Genomic DNA, 21,429 nt, shown 5'->3' on the forward strand with positions numbered 1-21,429 from the left:
CCTGTTTGGATACTCTAACTCAGTTAGAGGTTAGATTTAGATTCTAACCCTGAACTAACCCTGAACTAACTCTAAACAAAGAGGTGTTTGGATGGCAGGGTTAGATGGAGCACGGATACGGCGAGGCGCCTCCACGGACGGTGCGAGAGGGAGGGAGGGAGAGGAGGATAAGCTTCGAGGAAATGGGGAGGGATCTACTGCGGGGAGAGCGAGAGAAAAAAATATTTTTAATGGCCTTGAGAAGAACTGAGGGAGTCCTGGATTAGGGGGTGTCCAGATGGCCGGACTATACCTTCAGCCGGACTCCTGGACTATGAAGATACAAGATTGAAGACTTCGTCCCGTGTTTGGAAGGGACTTTCCTTGGCGTCGAAGGCAATCTTGGCGATATGGATATGCAGATCTCCTACCATTGTAACCGACTTTGTGTAACCCTAACCCTCTCCAGTGTCTATATAAACCGGAGGGTTTTAGTCCGTAGGACAACATACACAACAACAATCATACCATAGGCTAGCTTCTAGGGTTTAGCCTCTCCGATCTCGTGGTAGATCTACTCTTGTACTACCCATATCATCAATATTAATCAAGCAGGACGTAGGGTTTTACCTCCATCGAGAGGTCCCGAACCTGGGTAAAACTTCGTGTCCCTTGCCTCCTATTACCATCCGGCCTAGATGCATAGTTCGGGACCCCCTACCCGAGATCCGCCGGTTTTGACACCGACATTGGTGCTTCCATTGAGAGTTCCTCTGTATCGTCGCCGTTAGGCTTGATGGCTCGTATGATCATCAATGGCGATGCAGTCTAGGGTGACACCTTCCTCCCCGGACAGATCTTCGTCTTCGGCGGCTTCGCACTGCGGGCCAATTCACTTGGCCATCTGGAGAAGATCGAAAGCTATGCCCCTGGCCGTCAAGTCAGATTTGGAAGCTTAAACTACACTCCTGACATCCGCGGGGACTTGATCTTCGACGGATTCGAGCCACTGCCGAGCGCGCCACACTGTCACGACGAGCATGATCTAGCTCTGGCGCCGAACAGTGCCCTGGAGGCCGCACCCGCATCGGCTTCGACCCTTAATTTGGAGCCAACTGCGCCGATCGAGGATGGGTGGTTGGACGCCGCCTCGAGGGCTGCGATCCCAACGGCGATCGAGCCGAACACCAGCCCCGCACTCTGCGAGACTCGTGACTCCAAGGGGCCGGACTCCTCTCCGGACTCCGAACCCTCCGTGCCCCTGCCGATCGAATCCGATTGGGCGCCGATCATGGAGTTTACTGCCGCGGACATCTTTCAGCACTCGCCTTTCGGCGATATTCTGAAGACACTAAAGTCTCTCTCTTTAACAGGAGAGCCCTGGTCGGACTACGGTCAGCAAGGTTGGGATTCGGACGATGAAGAAATTCAAAGCCCACCCACTTTGTAGCCACTGTCGACGACTTAACCGACATGCTCGACTTTGACTCCGAAGACATCGACGGTATGGACACCGATGAAGGAGACGATGAAGAACCAGCGCCCATCAGGCCCTGGAAAGCCACCTCGTCATATGACATATACATGGTGGACACCCCAAAAGAAGGAGATGGCGATGGAACGGCGGAGGATGACCCCTCCAAGAAACAGCCTAAGCGCCGGCGTCAGCGGCGCCGCTCAAAATCCCGCCAAAACAAATACGGTGATTCCAGCACGGGAGATAATAATACTCCGGAAAGTGCCAAAGAAAACCCCCTCTAGCAATATTTAGCACAGGAGGATGTAGAAACCAGCCCTCATGAGAGAGCGGTAGATAGAGAGGTCGAGGATGATAATTATATGCCTCCCTCTGAAGATGAGGCAAGCCTCAACAACGACGAATTCGTCGTGCCAGAGGATCCCGTCGAGCAAGAGTGTTTTCAATGCAGGCTTATGGCCACGGCAAGAAGCCTCAAGAAAAAACAGCAACAGCTTAGAGCTGATCAAGATTTGCTAGTCGACAGATGGACTGAAGTCCTTGCGGCCGAAGGGCATAAACTTGAACGCCCCTCCAAGAGCTACCCAAAGCGCAGGTTGCTACCCCGATTAGAGGAGGAAGCACTTGATGCGGCCGACCGGCCACCTTGTGGCCGCGATAGAGAGGCCTCTCGGCCCTCCACTCAAGCCGCACCCCGTATCAAGGCACGGGAATATGCACCGGACTTACGAGATATGTTGGAGGACAAGGCAAGGAAAACAAGATCGATCTACGGATCGCGTGGGCGCCCCATAGCTCGAGACGGTAACCGTCACGCCGGCAACAAATTCGGCAGGGCCGAACACAGTAGACAAAGCTCATTGGAGCTATGTCGTGATATAGCCCAGTACAGAGGCGCCGCACACCCACTATGCTTCACAGACGAAATAATGGATCATCAAATCCCCGAGGGTTTCAAACCCGTAAACATCGAATCATATGATGGCACAACAGATCCTGCGGTATGGATCGAGGATTATCTCCTTCATATCCACATGGCCCGCGGCGGTGATTTCCACGCCATCAAATACCTCCCACTCAAGCTTAAAGGACCAGCTCGGCATTGGCTTAACAGCTTGCCAACAGGATCAATCAGTTGTTGGGAGGACCTGGAAGCCGCATTCCTCGACAATTTCCAGGGCACTTATGTGCGACCCCCAGACGTCGATGACCTAAGTCAAAGGAAAATTCTGGACACGGTTCCTAACAAAGAAAAATCAAATAGTCGACTGTCCGGACGCTGAGGCCCTAGCAGCCTTCAAGCACAATATCCGTGACGAGTGGCTTGCCCGGCACCTTGGACAGGAAAATCCGAAATCTATGGCAGCACTCACGACACTCATGACCCGCTTTTGCGCGGGAGAAGACAGCTGGCTTGCTCGTAGCAACAATATGACCAAGAACCCTAGTAATTCGGATACCAGGGACAGTAGTGGCAGGTCGCGTCGCAACAAGCAAAAGCGCCGCATTAACGGCGACAATGCTGAGGATACGGCAGTTAATGCCGGATTCAGAGGCTCTAAATCCGGTCAGCAGAAAAGGCCATTCAAAAGGAATCCTAGGGGCCCGTCTAGTTTGGACCGTATACTCGACCGCTTGTGCCAGATACATGGCACCCCCGAAAAGCCGGCCAATCACACCAACAGGGATTGTTGGGTGTTCAAGCAGGCAGGCAAGTTAAACGCCGAAAATGATGACAAGGGGCTGCATAGCGATGACGACGAGGAGCCCCGGCCGCCGAACAATAGTGAACAAAAGGGTTTTCCCCCACAAGTGCGGACGGTGAACATGATATACGCAACCCACGTCCCCAAAAGGGAGCGGAAGCGCGCGTTAAGGGACATATACGCGGTAGAGCCACTCACCCCAAAGTTCAACCAATGGTCCTCCTGCCCGATCACCTTTGATCGAAGGGACCACCCCACTAGCATCCGTCATGGCGGATTCGCTGCATTGGTTCTAGACCCAATTATTGACGGATTTCATCTCACTAGAGTCCTTATGGACGGCGGCAGCAGCCTGAACTTGCTTTACCAAGATACAGTGCGAAAAATGGGCATAGATCCCTCGAGGATTAAGCCCACCAAAACGACCTTTAAAGGCGTAATACCAGGTGTAGAGGCCAACTGTACAGGCTCAGTCACACTTGAAGTGGTCTTCGGATCTCCGGATAATTTCCGAAGCGAGGAGTTAATCTTCGACAAAGTCCCATTCCGCAGTGGCTATCATGCACTGCTCGGGCGAACCCCATTTGCCAAGTTCAATGCGGTACCGCACTACGCATACCTTAAGCTCAAAATGGCAGGCCCTTGAGGAGTAATTACGGTCAATGGAAACACCGAACGCTCCCTCCGAACGGAGGAGCACACAGCGGCCCTTGGAGCGGAAGTACAAAGCAGCCTCTCCAGGCAGTTCTCCAGTCCGGCCATTAAACGACCTGACACCGTCAAGCGCGCCCAGAGTAACCTACAACAAGACCGCCTGGCACGATCCAAGCAGGCGTAGCAATGCGGCCACAACCCCAGCCCTCACAAAAATGCGACACCAGTACTTCGCGTACATAACTACGCTCTAGAAATACCATGGGTATAGGGGGAGGGGCACCATCACGGCACGCCCGAAACACGGCTTAAACCGCACCAGGGGCTGTCAATTTTTTAATTTTCTCTTACTTTTAGGACTCCACTCTTCGGAAGGCCCGTTCGGCAGTTCAATTGCCGAACAAACGATGCAAGAACCAGGGAAGCAGACAAGCCACGCCGCATTACGGAACTCCCAGGTGGTCTCTATCACGAGCAGTATACCTGTTTCGCATACTATTCTGCAGCTTGCCCCTGGATCGGACACGTTAAATAGTCCAACCTTTTGCTTATCGCATTATTTGTATCGTTCTGCTTTGATCGCAACCCTCTTTAATAAACAATGCATAGCTTTTGTCTATTTTTGCATTACTCTTTTTTAATATATGTTCCTTAACGACATGTTGCATCCGTACACTTTGGTACGGCCAAAATACGCCAGGGCCTTTAGTACCCCTCAATATGGTGTGAGAAGTCCGAACACTTTAACAAGTGCGGCACCCCGAACTTATAGCATTATATGCATTGGCTCCGAATCATGTCTTGGGTCAATAGTTGGGTTTGACCGGCTCCTATGTTTTGGTGCCTTACGTTCCGCTATATCGGCTAAGGTAGCACTAGGAGAACCACTGCGATTGTGCCCTAGTTGAGCTGGGTCGAGCACCTCAGTGGAGAAAGCTAAAACTGTCTGTCATGATGAAGTGAGAGCTGGTCGCTGTTCGGGAGGTTTTTCGAGTCCCTAAAGACTTTTGCCGCTTAGAGCGAGGAGCCGGCTCTGTCCGGCCAAGGCGTGGATAGCGCCCCGAACTCGGTCTTCCGAATACCAGGGGCTTCGCCGAAATTTAAAATTATAGAATTCTATGGCTAAGTGAGAGTGTTCACGCATTATAGTCCGATTGCCTTGTTCGTTGGGCTGAGCGCCTCCCTCGAAGGACCCAAACATGGGGAAAAGAGCGCTCAGGTTTATCCCCGAACACCCCAGCACTAGCGGCACGGGGGCAGAAGCCGACGACTTGCCATCTCTTAGAATTGATAAGCAGCCACACAGAAGGTAATATTTTAAATTCCAACAGCATTGCTTAGCGCATATGAACAAGTTTTCAGCACACAGGACAAAACGAGCAAGTTTCACTCAAAAATTACATCCCTAGAACATTCATCCGCCACAAGGCAGGCACCCTTCAGAATATCCTTATAATAATTCTCGGGCTTGCAATGCTCTTTCCCCGGAGGTGGCCCGTCCTTCACAAGCTTGTCAGCATCCAGCTTGCCCAGTGCACCTTAGCACGGGCAAGGGCCCTACGGGCACCTTCAATGCAGACGGAGCGCTTGATGACTTCGAGCCTTGGACAGGCCTCCACCAGCCGCCGCACCAGCCCGAAATAGCTCCCACGCAGAGCCTCTCCAGGCCACAACCGAACTATGAGGACCTTCATGGCCTGTTCGGCCGCCTTGTGGAGCTCGACCAGTTGCTTCAGCTGGTCGCTCAGGGGCACGGGGTGTCCGGCCTCAGCATACTGAGACCAGAACACCTTCTCTGTCGAGCTGCCCTCCTCGGCTCGATAGAATGCGGCGGCATCGGACACACTCCGAGGAAGATCTGCGAACGCTCTTGGAGAGCTCCGGATTCGGGTAAGTAACAAGTAACTCACGTTTATGTGTTTGCTTTGCATAAATAATGCCTTACCCACCGCTATCTTCTTCACCTCATCCAACTCCTGGAGGGTCTTCTGGGATTCGGCCTTGGCAGACTTGGCATTTTCAATTAGCCACCGTGAGCTCAGACGCTCGCGTCTTTGAGTCAAGCTCCAAACTCTCATGTTTTTACATGAGAACATGAGAGCCTGGAGCTCTTGCCGCACCTTCCCAACCTCGGCCTCATACTTCTCCCGCTCGGTGCGCTCCGTGGCCGCCCTCTTCTCGGCCTCAACCAGCGCTTGCTTAAGGGTCGCCACCTCAGACGTGGCCCCTACAATAGCCATGATAATCCTGTCATTTTTTGCAATTGCACCTTTATATATATATATATTTAAAAAAGGTATTTCTTACCTTCATTGTCCTCGAGCTGCTTCTTGGCACGCCCGAGCTCTTGCTCAGACCGCTCGAGGTTCTGCTTTAGCGTGTCCACTTCCGCAGTCAGTGCGGTGGACACAAGCAGGGAAGCCTGCATACGCATATTGACTCCTTTTTTTAGACTCCTGCGAATTTTATTTGATCCTCTATTCTGCTTTTCTTCCCGAACGCCAAACAGAGCATCAGGGGCTACTGTCTATGCGGTAATATTATTTACACATTATTTACTTACCTCAAAGCCTGTTAAAAGGCTAGTACAAGCTGTTGGGACAACACTTCGATGTCGTCCGTAGGGCGGGGGGAGGAAGCCGTCGGAAGCGATTTCACATCCGACGAGTCCAGTGAGCCGCTCGACGACGCGACGAGCCGGTCTTTGGGTGGGCTGCATAAACATATTCGACATAAGGGAAAGTTGTGCAATAAACGAATACTATGAATTACTCTGGTATCCGGATACTTACGATTTTGCCAGGGGCTTGGCCCTAGGCGGCCACTCCTCTCCGCCGTCGTTGGCGTCGGTGGAATAGTCCGGAGGAAGGGTTTTCCCCTTCTTGGACCCTCCGGCCTCCCCAGAGAGGGTGGCCTTCCTTTTCTTCTCTCCTCCCGCTGGAGGAGGAGAGGTCTCTTCTTCTTCCTCCTCGTCTTCCCGAGAGGAATGCGCCTCGGAACCGTCGGATGATGGATCTGACACCTCCTGGCGCCGGGCACTCTTTCGAGTCCCCGTGGCCTTTTTCACGGCCTTCTTCTCCGGCACCACATAGGGTGCCGGAACCAGCAGCTTCGCCAAGCGAGCGTCCGCTGGGCCTTCGGGTAAAGGAGCCGGACAGTTGATCTGTCCGGACGTCTCCTGCCAATCCTGTCAAAGGTAAGGGAGCTTAGATCCCGCATGGAGTCAAACTATGAAAAACCGATACCCTGTAAAAGAAAAAACAGCTTACCACATGAGCGTGACGCTGCATACTGAATCCGCGATCCTCGGTAGCGGATGCGGGGGCCTCGGCGCCCTTGAAAAGCACCTTCCAGGCATCTTCGTACATCGTGTTGAAAAGCCTGCTCAGAGTTCGGTGCCGCGCCGGGTCGAACTCCCACAGGTTGATAGCCCATTGTTGACATGGGAGGATCAGGCGGATGAGCATAACCTGGACTATATTGACAAGTTTGAGCTTCTTGTCCACTAGGGTTTGGACGCATGCTTGGAGTCCGGTCAGCTCTCCTTTTTTACCCCACGACAGGCCCGTCTCCTTCCAGGAGGTGAGCCACATAGGGGGTCCAGATCGGAACTCGAGGGCTGCAACCCATTCGGGGTCGCGTGGCTCGGTGATGTAAAACCACCCCGATTGCCACCCCTTCAGGGTCTCCACAAAGGAGCCCTCGAGCCATAAGACGTTGGCCATCTTGCCCACCATGGCGCCTTCGCACTCCGCCTGGTTGCCACGCACCACCTTCGGCTTGACATTGAAAGTCTTGAGCCATAGGCCGAAATGGGGGCGGATGCGGAGGAAAGCCTCGCACACGATGATAAACACCGAGATGTTGAGGACAAAGTTCGGGGCCAGGTCGTGGAAATCCAAGCCATAGTAGAACATGAGCCCCCGGACAAATGGGCGAAGAGGGAAGCCCAGTCCGCGGAGGAAATGGGGGAGGAACACCACCCTCTCATGGGGCCTGGGGGTGGGGATGAGCTGCCCCTTTTAGGGAAGCCGGTACGCGATGTCGTTAGACAAGTATCCGGCCTTCCTCAGTTTTTTGATGTGTCCCTCCGTGACGGAGGAGACCATCCACTTGCCTCCCGCTCCGGACATGGCTGGAGAAGGTTGAGGTGGGGAGTGCGGACTTGGGCGCTGGAGCTCGAGTGCGCGAGAATGGATAAGCAAGGGAGGAAGAAGTCGTAGGTTAAAAGGTGGATCATTATCCCCTATATGGGTGGACGCAACTACGTGTCCCCACCAGCCTGGTAAAACTCGCTTATCTCCAAGCACTGTAATCAATGGCGCGGTTGGGTTACCCACGACCGTATTGATGAGAATCCCGAAATAAGGGGACACGATCTCTTCTTTAACAAGAAGTTCCAAGGAAACCGCCTCGCATGACGCGCTGAGGTGGGATAATGAAACGACTCGGATAAAGGCTTGGCCGTGGTGTGTCACACTACGGAATACGTCAGCAGATTAGATTTGTGTAAATATTATTCTCTCTATGGCAATATCTGGAAAGTTATTTTGCAGAGCCGGACACTATCTTTGTGTTCAAAATCTTCTATGAAGTTCTTGGAGGAGGAACCCGCCTTGCAATGCCGAAGACAATCTGCGCGCCGGACTCGTCGTCATTGAAGCCTGGTTCAGGTGCTACTGAGGGTGTCCTGTATTAGGGGATGTCCGGATGGCCAGACTATACCTTCAGCCGGACTCCTGGACTATGAAGATACAAGATTGAAGACTTCGTCCCGTGTCCGGAAGGGACTTTCCTTGGCGTTGAAGGCAAGCTTGGCGATACGGATATGCAGATCTCCTACCATTGAAACCGACTTTGTGTAACCCTAACCCTCTTTGGTGTCTATATAAACCAGAGGGTTTTAGTCCGTAGGACAACATACACAACAACAATCATACCATAGGCTAGCTTCTAGGGTTTAGCCTCTCCGATTTCGTGGTAGATATACTCTTGTACTACCCATATCATCAATATTAATCAAGCAGGACGTAGGATTTTACCTCCATCGAGAGGGCCCGAACCTGGGTAAAACTTCGTGTCCCTTGCCTCCTGTTACCATCTGGCCTAGACGCACAGTTCGGGACCCCCTACCCGAGATCCGCTGGTTTTGACACCGACAAGAACTAACCCAAATAAACACCTCTTGTATGGGTTAGTGTTTTTGGATGGGTTAGATGCATCTAACCCAAACTAACCCTCCTGTTTGGATATTTTTGAGTTAGTTGAGTCCAAACTAACCCAAACTAACTCTAACCCATTGATCCAAACATGGCCTTTGGTTCGCCATCATCTCAAACCACGTACTAGTATCGCTTCTGCCTCAAGAGGGACACGCGCATCACCTTGGTACACCATGACACGTGGGACCGCATGACAGGCCATGCTCCCCCGCCGATCGCTCGGTAAAATCACCTCATTTTTACTATACTTCCTCCGTATCGGTTTACTACATGGCATGCACGTCGTTCTAGGTTGAGAATTTAACTGGCTATATATGTGATGAACGGTACTCTAGCCTTTTAAAAAATGTATACTTTTGTACAGTAGTACTATCGATGGATTGCGCCATGGAGCAAAACATGAAATTTAAAAAAAAGGTGGTACATATAGAGAGCGCTCATTGCCAAATTATGCATATAGTACTATTAAAAAAGCTAGTACGTGCTTAATTGGGGTGCTAAATTCAATTAAAGAAATACTAGTAGTATGTACATACTGAAGAGTTAAAGCAACGAGAAGAAACATAACATAGTTCTGTTGGGGGCCCAGCACAACACACCCCTCAAATTAAACTAAGCACACCTGAAATTAAACTATGCAACTAATCTGGTAGACACTGCATTAGAAGTTTAGAACCACCATGAGCAACGACACTGCCACCTTACTCGGAGTCCTCGTCCACGTCCTCGACTTCGTCCTTGTTCCTATTACTCTTGGCCGATACTTCTTTTCTTGAACCGCACACTTGGCTGTTGCTCTTCATCCAACCCTTGTAGATATTGAAGCAAAGGTAGCCATCCATTGCAGTGTAGTGGATGTGGTCTATGTCTAGTAAATTCCGCTGCCATGCATGACGATGAAACGTGTATGGAGGTTTCACCAGTTTACCGTACGAAGGATGAACCATGGCTCCTGCCAGGGTCAGCATTGAAGGCTGACGAGAGGGCACCAGCCGATTCTTCTGGAGGTCGAAGGGGTTGCCTACAACGAGGCCTATCCGACCTAGGATTTCTTTATCGTTACCAAAGTCTATAGTACCGAATTTGACTAGGTTGCTCCCGAGGAAGTCCTTAAAATCCTGGCACTCAACGTCGGCATGGCATATGTGGTAGACCAAGCATAAGTCATGCACGCAAACCTAGATCACGGCGGGCTTCTTCCTCTCTTCATCCTTTAGATCCTTCTCTCGTCCTAGGACTGTGGTGTACTCAACATCCAGCCCAGCGACCCACTCATCATCTGAGTTTTCGAACATGCATCTGAAGCGAGAAAGGCATCCTTTCACCATCGCGGAAGAACGGGTGTAGATGACGTCGAACTCATCGTCGGTGATGGTTCTAACCATGTACTCACCGCCGATCATGGAGATTTGGGACGCCATGGATTTGGGAGGAGGGTTAGGATTAGTGGAACTGCCGTAATGTGAATGGACGGGACGACTAGGAGCGAACCGCCATAGTATTGAAGGGCGTGCGTGGACGAGTAGGAGAAAACTGCCAGCGTGCGAACGACAGGGTAGTGGCTTTCCATTCTCCCATGATACGGGCTTCCGAGAGCCCTTGGATCTGAGATTGAACGGTTGCATGGCGTGATTCTAGACCTATGGGTGAATATCCTATCCTGGAGGGTTATTCTGCAAATTTTCAGCAACTTAGCATGCGACCATTTGATCTCAGATCCCAGGGCTGCCAGCAGCCCGTATCATGGTCGCGCCTACCACGACTGTCACGTCGCTCGCGCGGTCGCGCCCTTGGAGATTTAACACGGTGCGTTAGGCTATCTGATGTTGGCATGTCATACATAGTCATCACTTAGTCACTCATACTACAACAAGGTTGGCTATAAGTGTATTTTTTGTTACTCCTTTCTATCTCTTTCTTCGTACTCAAGGAAGAAACGGTGCTAGTAAGCACGTGTATTTATTGCATTTGCCAAGGACTGGCCTCTTGCAATGAAATGGTGTTGCTAAGTTTGCTTCATTTAATTAGCTATAGACTCAAAATTGTCTTTTCACCTAGGTACACACGCTTAGCACCGTTTCTTCCTTGGGTCACCAAACTAGTCTCTCTCTTCTTGATTAACTTGCCACATCAGACTTTATACCTATGTGGCAAGCTTAAGCACCTGTAGGAGCAAGTAAAAGTAAGTACAACAGTGCGCTTTACATGGCATTTTTGCATATGTGGAGGAAAGAGAGGCAAGGAAAAAGTGGAGAAGTGGGCTCTCATGCAAGAGCCAGCCTCTACTACATGGTGGAGCATTGGGAGAGGCACCTGTATGGAGGTGGTCAAGACTCTGGGAGACTCACGCCGGTCGTACCGCTGCAGTAAAAATGATAATGGCAAGTCAAATCCAGGGCCCCACCTGCCAGCAGTAACTCGCTGTCAAATCACACAGCCCTACGTTTGCAGCAGCTACTCCCTCATCTTCTCGCGTCTCTGTCGAACCGACTAGGCGGAACTGCCCCGCCGCCTACCGCGCAGGAAAAGCCCCGCCCTCGACTTTTAAATACAACTACATCTGCTTAAGAATCCAATGATATACTTTTTGTGACATAGTAACTCCTATTTAGTTAGTCAAACGGATGACCTAGAACTACGTGCAGGCCTTATAAACCGAGACGCCTAAAAATAAAAAAACCAAGATGGAGAGGGTAGTTCAGCACATATCTTTTTAGATCAATATAGTCGGGATTCACCAAGGAGCAAAACCAAGTGGTAGGCTGCTCCTACCGTGTTGGCGTAGCAACTCAAGCAGGGTCAGTCCGCACACGAAATGGAGACACACTTAACAGGACCCCTTTGGCCGACATGTGGCTCATCCACCATCTTGTTCCACGTGCGATGCACCAAATTACAGTTCGGAGCAGCGGTTGGAATTGGAGGCACCCCGGTTGTAGCGCCGCAGTAGTAGAAAATGAGCGACGAGGGGTCAAATCACAAAGCCCCACCTTTCCCGCATTAAGCTGGACGTACGAAGCAACCATCATTTCACTCTAGGGTGCAAGAGCATAAAGAAAAGAGAAAACAATGATGCGTGCGGCAGCTACCTAGGGCACCCTAGGGTAGGGGTCTCTACTGCAGATCCTTTTTTTGAAAGCACCTCCACTACAAATCGGCTTCTCCCTCGTCCTCTTGAAGAAAACCGATGATGAGTGCGGCGGTAGGGTTTGTAGGAGTACTACGGCGTGCGGGGCCACGCCGTAGTAAACGGGTTCGAGCCGACGCCTTAAATATGTGTGGGCCGCTTGGTTTTACGGGAACGAGGCAGCATTTTGGGTTCGGGGACCAGTGGAGATATACTACGTACAAAAAATTGTGGACGTAGGTTCGACCGAAAGGCAATGATGCATGGGCCTTGCATTTTGATATACCCGGGGCCGCGTGAAATTTGCTACTCTACTCAAAACTACTAGTAAGGTACTCCCTCCGTCCATGAATAAGTGTACTTCTAGCTTTTGTCTTAAGTCAAAGTTTTAAAACTTTGACCAACTTTATAGGGAAAAGTAGCAGCATTTATGACACTAAATTAGTATCACTAGATTCATTTTGAATTGTAATTTCATAATATATCAATTTTATGTCATATATGTACCACTCTTTTGTATATATTTGGTCAAAATTTTAAAACTTTGACTTAGAACAAAGGCTAGAAGTACACTTATTCGCGGACGGAGGGAGTACACATGTATTGAACGCATGAGATTTCGAAACCAAATTATGAATAAATACACACTATAGCATGTAAAGCTTTGAGTCATATATGCATGATGTAGATGTTCGTTTAGTTCTTATAGTTCATCTCATTCAAAATCAATAAGTTTTATAAAAATGTTAAGATTCATGGGGTTGTGCATTGTACTCCCTCCGTTCCAAAATAGATGACCCAACTTTGCACTAACTTTGAGTTAGTGCAAAGTTGGGTCATCTATTTTGGAACGGAGGGAGTAAATCATAAAGTAAAAAACAAATAATGGCAATTCATTTAGAAAAAAATAATCAATTATGATACAGAAGATTCTAGAACAAAGGAGAAGTGCTTGTGTTTTGAGGTTTGTGCATTATGCTTAAGTTCAACCATGGAGTCTTCTAAATTGTACATGTGGCAGATCTGGTGGAATGTTGATGATATCCAACGGCCAGTAGTGCTCGGATTTGCCTATCTCTGCACTGTCGGGTTAGCTTCATCCAGCGACCATCTTTCAAAGTTATTGGCACACTATATAGTTCTTGTGCCATAGTTGCATGTTTTGGAAAAAAGCTACTAGTGGGTTGTACTATCTATTTAGGAATAGAAGATGTATACATGGAAGTTGTAGGGAAAGAGATGACATGGAGCATCTCAATTCCTATGAGTAGGGATTGGAAAAGAGATGTCATTTGGTTCACATCATAGGAACTTTTCTATTGAATCTAGAGATGACATGTATCTCAATTCCTATGAGGAGGGATTAGAAAAGAGATGTAATTTGGTTCATATCATAGGAACTTTTCTATTGAATATACGCTAATGTTTATTTTCCTTTGAAATTAAGGGAGTATAGGAATCCATTCATATGAACCAAGTGGCTCTAAAGCTATAGAAATGATATCATGTTTATTTCCTTTGAAATGTGGAGTATATGAATATATTCCTATGAACCAATTGGCTCTAAAGGAAAAAATCCTATAAAAATCATATCATATAGAGTTCCTATGATATTCCTCGACACTAAAGGATGCTTGAAATTGCTGCGGGTGATACGATGGTCTTTCTTTGTAGACTCCTCACCCAACTTTATAGTTACCTCTCGAAGATGAATGAAATGACATATACATGGTATTCTACATGTGCAATTTGGTACACGAAAACTCGGTAAAAGTTTGCGAGGTTCGAATTTTCAATAAAGCTATATGCACTGCATTTCGGAACGGATGGAGCATACGGCAGTTGCTAACACTCACGTGGAAGATTTGTGTGTAGGAGGAGTGGCTGTTCTGTTAAATGACATGGCAAAACTGACACTGTCGGATGCCGATCTAACGGTTCTTACGGCGTTCGTCAGGAAAAGGCTTGTGGCGAACGTTTGTCGGATAATGATTTACGGACACATGCATTGCATTGATACGTGCCCCCCTCTCTCTCACGCACACGCACCCTCACGAGTCACGACTCTCCCGAGTCCTCTCGCAGACTCGCACGTCGCACCCACCGTCTATCTGCAGGTAGACGTCACGCACATATGTGCTCTTCACACCCTACCCTCAGAACTTCTAAAAAACAAAAGACGGCGCGCACATTTTATTTTAGCTCACACGTCACACACTTGTACTATTACTCTTGCGGCGAACGTTCTTTGGGCATAGTATATTGTACTCTCACGAAGAGAAGCGGTGCACGCACGCACTAGTTCTCTCACACCCACTCGCGGGTACACGTAGGAGCGCATTTTTTTGAAGCTGGTACAACAAAATCACTCCACTATATATAAAAGCAGGAGCCTTAGCGCTTGCTTTACTAGGGTTCCTCTCGTTCACTCTCTCATGCTCTCCAGATCTAAGCAACACATAGGTGGCCACACTCTCTCTCAGCTCACGGCTGGTCACAAATCCGGCCGGACAACCTCGACCGGGGCAGGGGTGTAGGTGCATCGTTCACGCTGTCGTCGGCGGCGAGGGAGGAGACCAACGGCTGCCCGCGCGTCCCGATCGGCGGCCGTGCCGTTCTCTCCGAGAGAGCGCCGGCTCGGGAGGGCCTCCGACCCCTTCTTCCTCCCTGCGGTATTGTGGCCAAGATGCGGCCTCCCGACGCCGTCTTTGCGACATGCCGACGACCCTCAGGTATATATTCCTTCGAAACCTGCCTTGCTCTACTGCCACAGCTCCCTTCGTGTGGATCCTTTTCTACTTCCGTCCGCTGTTCCAAAGCCACCTAGACTTCTACTATTATTAGAAGTAAAGCTATTTCATACAGTCGACTCAAAGCGTTGGTTCAAACAGGGAAGAAAGTGGGAAAGCTGTAGCATGAATCTAGGACTTGGTTCTAAGAGGAAACGGGGGAAAGTAGTAATATCTGTCACTGTTTAAATAACCGTAGTTCTTATTTGCGCAAACAGGGATGTCTGTCTCCATATCGTTTCGGGATGTCTGTCTCTGTATCGTTTCTATCCGCGCAATCAAAAGCACACACCTCAGTTTTAGTACAACTGCGCAAAATGAGATGGCTATCCCTCGTTGCCGTCGTCTAACCTCCCGTCTTCAAGGTATCCCTACATTGGTAGTAACTAAGGTAGAATGACCAACGCAATCTAAAAGAAGCTGATTCGTACGTTTTACTTCCTGATTGCAGTGCAGGGACGAGCGAAAACAACTGCATCCTAGTCCGGAATGCACTTTCTACCAGTTCATCCATGGACCGAGGACTAGCTGGCACGGCTGCACGGCGGTTTTTTGGACAGGTGCGCGGACAAGAGGCATTGTGGTCTGCTTATTTCTGCAAATAGCGGTGCTTAAATTTAGTGGAATGCACAAGAATTTCACCTGGTCAGTACACTGCATGGTTCAGTTCAGCATTCCAGCTGAGACCACAATTATAATTGGTTATTCTGGAATGAGAGAACCTAACCCTGAATGGTGGCAACAAGAAAAAACCAGAGTGAACTCCAGGAAATTTAAGCCTGCCGGGAGGCCCTTTGCTCAGAGAGAAGCCTTGCTTGTTTTTTCCTGATTTGTAAACCTTCTCACAACTTTGTCTTTTGCTGTGAACTAGTATATGTTTGATATGTTCTATGAATCATTGAGATGTATAAAATTGCTGAACTTATGCTTTTCAAGTTTTTTATGAAGACGAGTTTAATGTGAGTGTTCCACATGAGCGCTGGACTAGCGTGTGAACGTTTGGAATTTATTACATTGTGGCCTCAATTAACTGCATGAACCACTGTAACAAGATACATAGTTGCTTATATGTCAGACAGCAGATTGTTGATTGTTAGCTGGTCGATAGCCTAGTGTTGAAGCGAGCTGAGCCAATGTGCCGTGTTTTGCACAACTGCTTACAAGTGGGGTAGCACCAACAGTGTTTACAAGTACTTATGTATACGTCGGCGCACGGTTCTCGAACGAGTGCTCTATTTCATCAAAACACACACTGCTCGTATGATAAACCGTGACAACTTATGTCTTACCATGCCATATTCATGAAAAAACTAGTGAGGACGCATCTGTTTCGGCAACAATTACGATGGTTCTCACATGATTCACGGGCACACAAAAGTAGCAGCAGTTCCCATAGACGGATTCAAACAGAGTACTAGCCCCAGAGGGGTCGATAACAGGCAAGGTTCGGATAATTAGACACAATCCAAACTACTATTAAACACTAGCTGGGGCAACTATTTCATGCCTCGATCTAATTTGGGCTGGACACAAGACGGACCTTGCCATGAACATCATCGAGGACGTCCCGCAGCAGCTCAATCCTGTGAACCTTCATGAAGACAACCTTGTGGCCTTGCCACTGATAAACTTGTTTGTGGAGGCATGCCACGTCATCTTCCTGCGTAAGCTTGACAAGAACAGTATTCCTCACAAACGAAGGAGTAGCTTTGAACTTCTTGTGCTTCAGTACACCCTGGACAACACGCCTGACAACAGTGAGGCTGGAATACAACTCTTCATTGGTATAACCGCAAATGGCTTCCAGGATCCAACAGCCTAAGAACTCTGTTTTCCCAGTGCGTATATTCAGGTCGTCCGCCTCATAGCGAGTGACATGTACAACCACACAATCCTTGTCTGCATCAGGGCTCTAATTGAAACAGAAACAAATTCTGAATTACTTTTCAGTATAAGAAACACAAGTTATTTAAACCACTACGTATACCATGGCATCGAAGCTAATAAAATTTTGCATTATTAATCACCACATACTTCCTTTTCTAAAAAAATCACCACATACTTAGATGAAAAACCACAATCGAGATCGGCAAAGAAGGAAATCACCTTGGGCAGCTCAGCGGGGGGGGGGGACACATCCTCGAAGGGGGAAAACTGCTCCTGCAGTGCCACGGGGGCTGTAACCTCAAACGGGGCGTTGACCATCTCAGTATCTGGGGTCGCCTCGGTGGTTGCCTCCATCTTCTTGGAGCTCTCTGTCTCGTGGGGATCAGCCTCCCGCGTCTGCTCCAATATCGGCAGATCTTTGCCTGGTTCTCCTTGGTCCATCATGAAACTGACGAATACTAGGAGACCACTGAAAGGAAAACACAATCGCAATGACAATGAAACAAAAAAGAGAGTGAGGATCGGTTACTGCTTTGCAAAAGTTCTTTTTTTTCCTCTGAACGAAAATATACCAACATCACGGATCCGCTTACCTTCCCTTCGTTCGGAGAGAAGAACAGTGGCAGATGCAAGTGTTGCCTTTCTTGAAGACGGTGAGGGAGAAGGGGATTCAGCGAAGAGTGAAATGATGGTTGCTTCGTCCGTCAAACTTAGACTGCGGGGAGGTGGGGTTTTGTGATACGACGGCTCGTTACTGCCGCGCTACGACCGGGGTGACTCTCCGCCTGCATACTGCCTTCTAATTTGGTGGATGGCATTTGGGCCCGCGCGCTGCATGGCCCGCATGTCGGTGAACAAAAGTATAACGGCATTCAGTAGAGGGAGACGTTTCAATGACCTAGGAGGAGCCAGAAGCGGTAGAGTGTCTCCACTATACTAGTAGTAATTGTTTTTCTGGGTAGCTGTAGAGTGTCTCCACTGTACTAGTAGTAATTGTTTCTCGGGTCCCAAGACAAAACAGCCCATCCACACTAGTAAATAGTAAAATCAATTCAAAAGCCCATATATTTACTGAATGAGATGCGCTACCCGCACCCAGCACACCGCCCCCCCCAAAAAAACTGGGTGCTCTTCTTCCTCCTCACTCCTACAGAAAACCCTAGCTCCCCTTCTTCCTCACTCCTACAAAAAAACCCCAGCTCCCCTTCTTCTTCGCTCGCACTACAACTAGGCTCGTCATTCGTTACTCTGCTCAAATCCGTGAGCGCGACGCGACGCCCTCAAGGAAAATGGAGTCGGCTGACCCCAGTGCCAAGAAGATGAGGCTCCCGCCAGCGGCGACGCCTGTTGTAGATCCCGCACCCGGCAGCGCGGGGATAAGCGACGACCCCGCCCCCACCGGATCCCAGGAACCCATAGAATCTCGGGTGGACCGCATCAGCGATCTCCCAGATGCCATCCTTGGGGAGATCATCTCGCTTCTCCCCACCAAGGATTGCTGCCGCACCCAAATCCTCTCAATTCGGTGGCGCCCTCTATGGCGCGCCGTTCCCCTTAATCTCGACTGTCGTCAGCTATCTCTCTTCAATGATTTTGAAATCCCCAGAGCCATCATCTCCTCCCACCAGGGCTCCGTTCAAAGCCTCTGCATCCCGTCATGCTACCTGAGCAAGCATACCATGCCCTGCATGGTGGACGCCTGGCTGGAATCCCCTGAATTCACAGAACTACAGCTGCTTGAGTTCTACTATTCCCCTGGAAATCACATACCACATACCGAACGCCATGAACTTGTGCCCTCAGCACCGATGTCCATCTCGGGGTTTTCGTCCTCTCTCCACACCGCCACCTTTGCGCAGTGCTACCTACCAGACAATCTGGTACTAAACCTTCGACTCCCATTTCTCAAGAAACTTTCACTTGTGCGGGTTCGTATATCGGAGGCCTCATTGCACAGCATCATCCACTCCAGTTGCCCTGCGCTGGAGTGCTTGGTGCTTGTTTTCACAGTTAGAATCGGTTGTCTCCAAATAAAGTCGCCTAACCTTGTAAGAATTGGAATTTCTTTTGACGGAAGGCAGCTCATCATCCAAGATGCCCCTTCACTTCAAAGGTTGATCCTTGATTCTAGTTATTCACCGTTGCAAATAACCGTCCTCTCTGCGCCTAAACTGGAGACCTTGGGTGTAATACATGATCTCTGTGCTCATTTCAATATGGTGTTTGGCTCCACAGTTCTTCAGGTACTTTATATTATCATCTACACTTGTAACCATAAGCTGCATTTTAAATTTCTGCGCATAATTTATATATCATCTTGGAGTACACATTTTGTACTAATATTATGTTCTATGCTCAATGAAGAGTTTCTCCATGGATGGCCTATCAATGGTGCTGGATTCTGTCAAGATCTTATATATCCAAATGAATAGTTTTGATCTGAACAAGATTATTGGCTTGCTGCAATGCTTTCCATGTCTGGAGAAGTTGTATATAAAGGTGATAATTTCACGCACATTGGAAGCCCGCATATAGTGTACTAGAATTAACCGTTCAGCTGTTGCTCTTTCGACACTCTTCTTTTAGACCTTAACTGTTTTCAATCTTCATGTCTATTTAGGCAACAGGACGGGGTAAGAAAGTTATAACCAATCGGTGGATTCGTAAGCATCGGGATTTTCTCACTTCTCATGAGATTCGATTGAAGACAATAACGCTAGAACGATATGTAGCCAACCGTGCAAACACAAGATTTGTCACATTCTTCCTGCTGAATGCGAGGTTACTATTGTCCATCAGGCTTAAGTTTATCAGCAGCATGGTTTTGACGGATGGGTATGTCGAAGAGCAAAAAAAGGAGTTTCAGGTGGGCAAAAGAGCTTCTGAACGTGCCGGGCTTCTATTTACAACATATTGTGGTCATAATCCAGTAAATTTTACGACCCAGGATGTTCATTCTATGGACCTGACCGATGCATTTGACTGTGACTGCCGAAAACAGTGCTGGAGTTAGATGTTGTTGCCCTTTTCAATCTGTTTTTTTTGTAAACCTGATGAACAATTAACCCTCGTGCTTTTGTACAGTTTGTAAGCTGGAGTTAGATGTTCCTGCCCTTTTCAACTCGGCTGTGACTGTCATATTTTCTTTGAAACAAGGCAAATGGCTTGCCATTCGTTTAATTTAGAGTGAAATATTGTAACAAATCCAAACCAAGGGAAATAACATCACTCTCGCCGGCTGCTTGAGCTCACTGTGCATTACAGAAGCCAAGTGATTAGCCCCCACCAGCACCCACAAACTTATTTCGAACTAGCACATCAAATGGGCTCTAAATTTTCATAGGAAAGGCTGGACATCTGGGGCTCACGCCATTGTCAACGTAGTCAATAAACGAGAGAATTACACTACGAGCGGCTGACACCAGGGACCCAGCAAGTCGCGCAGTTTTTTTTGAGGAACAAGCAGTTGTTATTTATACTAGTTTTAGCGACGGATCAGGGTAACAACGGGGCTGTGCGGGGGCTGTGGCCCGTCTAGCCAGGGTTTTATTTATGTTTACCACATCATGAGCCCAGTTGTGTTTTTTTCTTGCTGAAAATGGCTAGCCCAGTTCTATTTTTTAAAGAAATACCCAAACAAGGCCTACTTGCTTTATCGGCCCTGTTGGGCTGCAAATCTTTCAAGACGAGGAGAGTTTCATTTGGTTTGCCCAGAAATGGGTTGTACATTTTTAAAACACATCAAACCGGGAATTAGTTTCAATTTTTTTCATTACAAGATCTTAAATTCCATTGATTTTTATGCGTGGACAATTATTTGGATTTTATATTTATATAAATTATTTTTCAAAATAGTTTGAATGTGAATCGATATTTCTGGATTAAAAACAGTTGACCGCACCGAAATATGCAAAATTTCGTATACTTTTTAACCGTGGCCACAATATGGGGTGTGATGCTAACAAAAAGAAGATGGGCTCCAAAAAAATTCTTAAGAATTAGCAAATGGGTTGTACATTATTAGAAATAATGGCAGATGGGATGTATGCTGTTTTCCACAGATTTGAGGCTGACTTGTGCGCCTACTACAGGTTGACGCGTATGCTTTCATAAAAAAAAGGTTGATGCACACGCAATGCCCTGTCAACTTAGTCAACACACGAGAGCAGTGATTGTTGGATGTCCATCCAACGGCTGTCGTGCTTCTTCAATCTCTGCTCTTCATGCTCAAGCCGCTCAAACAAGCGCCGGCGGGACTGCCTGCTCCCTCCTCCACGCGGCCGACTGTGCTGCAGCGTAGGCCTCACCGCCCGACCGTACTCCCATCGCTGGCCTAGCCATCCCTCTACTCACCCACACCTGTTGTTATTCTCCGGCAATGGCGGACGAACCAGTAAACCCTCGTACAGTTGTACTCCCCTCCGCGTGGGAAACAACTGCCGAGTATTCCCTGGCTCCGTGTCGTTCCCTTCCTAGGCCTCGCCGTCATGCACCGCCCTGGTGCTCTTGGTGCAGCCTGGTCAACGTGGTCAATGAATGACATCCATCGGAAATGGACTGTACGTGGAGAGGCTGACAGCTGGGTCCA

The sequence above is a fragment of the Triticum aestivum genome, chromosome 1A (genome assembly GCF_018294505.1).
Source record: "Triticum aestivum cultivar Chinese Spring chromosome 1A, IWGSC CS RefSeq v2.1, whole genome shotgun sequence".
Lineage (NCBI taxonomy): Eukaryota > Viridiplantae > Streptophyta > Magnoliopsida > Poales > Poaceae > Triticum > Triticum aestivum.